Here is a 3,756-nt window from a genome sequence, read left to right on the forward strand (position 1 = left end):
CCGTGGTAGTGTAATTTGCTTGGGCAGCATCTAAAGTTCTGGAAGTGTAGTAGATCACCCGAGGCAGCTTGTCAATCTTTTGAGCAAGGACAGACCCCAATGCATAATTGGATGCATCGCACATTAACTCAAATGGGGCTGTCCAATCAGGTGCCTAAATGATAGGGGTGGTAGTCAACACACGCTTGAGGCAATCAAAAGCCTTTTTGCACCAGTCATCAAAATCAAACTCCACGTCCTTTTGCAATAGATTGGATAGTGGAAGAGCCACTTTGCTGAAGTCCTTGATAAAGTGCCTATAAAACCCTGCATGGCCAAGAAAAGAACGAATCTCTCGCATGCAAGAGGGGTAAGGCAATTGTGAAAGAACAACTATCTTTGCAGGGTCTACCTCTATGCCCCTACTGGAAATGATATGCCCTAAAACTATACCTTGTTTTACCATGAAGTGACATTTTTCAAAATTCAGCACAAGGTTAGTTTCAATGCATCTATTAAGAACTCTATCCAGACTATTCAAACATGCATTAAAAAAAGATCCATAAATGGTAAAATCATTCATAAACACCTCTATGCAACACTCTAAAAAGTCACTGAAAATGTTAAGCATACACTGTTGGAAGGTACCAGGGGCGTTGCATAGGCCAAAGGGCATCCTTCTATAGGCAAAAGTGCCAAAGGAACAGGTGAATGTGGTCTTTTCTTGATCCTCAGGAGCAATATGAATTTGTAAATAACCAGAAAAACCATCAAGAAAATAGTAATGAGACTCACCTGCCAAGCGCTCAAGCATTTGATCAATGAATGACAGGGGAAAATGATCTTTTCTGGTTGCCTGGTTCAGCCTCCTATAATCAATGCAGACTCGCCAACTGTTCTGCACTCTTGTGGGGATAAGCTCATCCCTCTCATTCTTGATCACTGTGAGGCCTGTCTTCTTAAGAACCACTTGGACTGGACTCACCCACTGGCTGTCAGAAATGAGGTAGATGATTTCAGCGTGAAAGAGCTTGGTCACCTCCTTTTTCACCACATCTAGAATGATGGGGTTGAGTCGCCGTTGTGTCTGCCTCACATGGAGGTAGATGGGCTAATACCAGGAATGTCTGCTAAAGTCCATCCAATGGCTTTCTTGTGCTTCTTGAGCACTAGCAACAACTTCTCCTCTTGCTCAGTAGCTAGGGAGACAGAGATGATCACTGGAAATTTTTCCTTGTCCTCCAAGTAAGCATACTTGAGGTTTGCTGGTAATGGCTTCAACTCTGGTGTGGGTGGTGGATGAACAGTGGGAGGAACCAGGGTAGGAGAAGAAGAGAAGGGTTCCTCAGCCTGTACCTTATAAAGCAAGTCAGTACATGTTCTTCCTGCAACATGGTTAGTGCATTTTGACTCTAAAAAAATCAACATCAAGAGGTACAACACCCAGAAAATCAGAACCAGACTCAAATTCAAATTTACTCTCAACATAAAAATTAGATACAGGATCAAATTCAAACTTAGATTCAGATTCAATGCATGAGGAATGACAAGTATGCAGATCAGATAAAAAATGGATGTTTCCTACCATGAAGAGAATCCAAATCAAACATATAGTCATCAACAATCTGATCAAGTATCTCAGCACGAAAAATAGAATGATCCTCAGATGGCATCAAGAATGTTAAAATGAACAACAATATCACCAAATTCCATAGACAATGTGCCAGCATAAACATCTATCTTGGTTCGGGATGTTTTAAAAAATGGCCTGCCTAAAATAATTGGAACTGAACCATGGGAAAATCCCTCTTCCATATCAAGAACATAAAAATCATCAGGAAAAATAATTTCACCAACCTGAACCAACACATCCTCTATGAAACCTGTGGGGTGAGCAACACTTCTATTTGCCAATTGAATCACCACACTCGTAGGTTGCAAAGGTCTAAGAGATAAAGAATTGAAAATGGATAGAGGCATGACATTAACTGATGCTCCTAGATCTAGCATGGCATTCTCAAATTTGCTGTTCCCAATAATCCAAGGTATACAAAAAGTACCTGGGTCCTTACATTTCTCAGGAATATGAGGAACAAATTTACCTATCAATGCTGACACATTTCTGCCCATGCTAATCCTTTCATTGCCTTTGAGCCTCCTTTTGTGGGTGCACAGCTCCTTTAGAAACTTGGCATATCTTGGAATTTGCTTGATGGAATCTAGTAGAGGTATGTTCACCTCTACTTTCCTGAAGGTCTCCAAGATCTCCTTATCCACTTCTTCCATCTTTTTGTTTGAAATTGCTTTAGGTGGAAATGGAAGAGGGATAGGAGGCTGCTACAAGTCAAAACTACTAGAAGAAGGTCCACCTGCATGAAAATTTTTGTTAGCTCCCTCATGATTAGGAAGCTTTCTCTTTTGTGCAGCTAGCTCATCCTCTTTTTCAGGTGTAGAATGAAGCTTGATAGGTTCAGGTGCAGGTGCTGCTATTGGTGGAGGCACTTCAATTTGCTTGCCAGACCTCAAGGTGATGACACTCACATTTTTCGGATTCTGCACCGTTTGTGAAGGCAATTTGTCAGAATTTTGGGACTGAGCTTGGTTCAACTGAGTAGCCATCTGCACCATCTTATTTGTCAGACTCTGAATGGAGGCTCTTGTCTCTTGCTGAAATTGCATATTCTGGATGGTCATTTGCCTCACTAACTCCTCTAAGGCAGGTTGAGAAGGGGCCTCAATTGCTTGTTGTCTTTGTTGTTGCTACTGTTGCTACTGCATTGGAGGAGGAACATATGGCCTGCTTGGACCAACAACATTCCGGAAGGGAGGGACAGGCTGTTATTGTTGTGGAGGATTTGCCCATCTCAGATTTGGATGATTCCTCCAACCTGGATTGTATCTGTTGCTTGAAAGATCATAATTATTCTACTGTTGTTGGTTTTGCTGCTGAGGAGGTCTATTATAAATGTTTGCAACATAGGCTTCAGGTTGCTCATTGACTCCAGATTGCTGCAAAGAAGGACAGAGATCTGTATGTGATCAGCAGAAGAACATAGACCACAGACTCTTGCAACAGTAACAGGTGCAGATGCAGATTTCTGATTTATGGCAAGCTGAGTTACTAGGTTGATCAAGTCATCAAGTTTTCCCTCAAGCTTTTTATTTTCAGCAGATGAAGATGAATCCGTGGCCACATCATGGACTCCTCTAAGGACAATAGCATCATTTCTTGCACTGAAATGTTGGGAGTTGGAAGCCATCTTCTCAATCAGATTCCTAGCCTTAATAGGAGTCATATCACCAAGAGCTCCACCACTGACAACATCAATCATACTCCTCTCCAGGTTGCTAAGTCCCTCATAGAAATATTGCAGAAGGAGTTGCTCAGAAATCTGGTGGTGAGGTCAGCTTGCACACAATTTCTTGAATCTTTCCCAGTACTCATACAAGCTCTCTCCACTAAGTTGCCTGATGCCTGAAATGTCTTTTCTAATGGCAGTGGTCCTAGATGCAGGAAAGAATTTCTCAAAGAACACCCTCTTAAGGTCATCCCAACTGGAAATGGACCTGGGAGCAAGGTAGTACAACCAATCTTTTGCCACTCCCTCTAGAGAATGAGGAAAAGTCTTTAGAAGGATATGATCTTCCTGGACATCAGGGGGCTTCATGGTGGAACAGACAATATTGAACTCCTTAAGATGCTTATGAGGATCTTCACCTGGAAGACCATGAAACTTGGGTAGCAAATGTATTAGTCCAGTCTTGAGAACATATGGA

At 42.0% G+C, this 3,756-nt stretch overlaps 1 non-coding gene across 1 annotated transcript; it reads left to right on the top strand.

Annotated features, from left to right (window-relative positions):
* The first annotated feature begins 3,369 nt into the window (after positions 1-3,369).
* On the top strand, positions 3,370-3,476 carry LOC114420815. The gene has a single exon (XR_003668448.1). It is a non-coding gene; the product is annotated as a small nucleolar RNA R71 (small nucleolar RNA).
* Positions 3,477-3,756: the final 280 nt, after the last annotated feature.

Source organism: Glycine soja, chromosome 7 (genome assembly GCF_004193775.1).
Source record: "Glycine soja cultivar W05 chromosome 7, ASM419377v2, whole genome shotgun sequence".
NCBI classification, from domain to species: Eukaryota; Viridiplantae; Streptophyta; class Magnoliopsida; order Fabales; family Fabaceae; genus Glycine; species Glycine soja.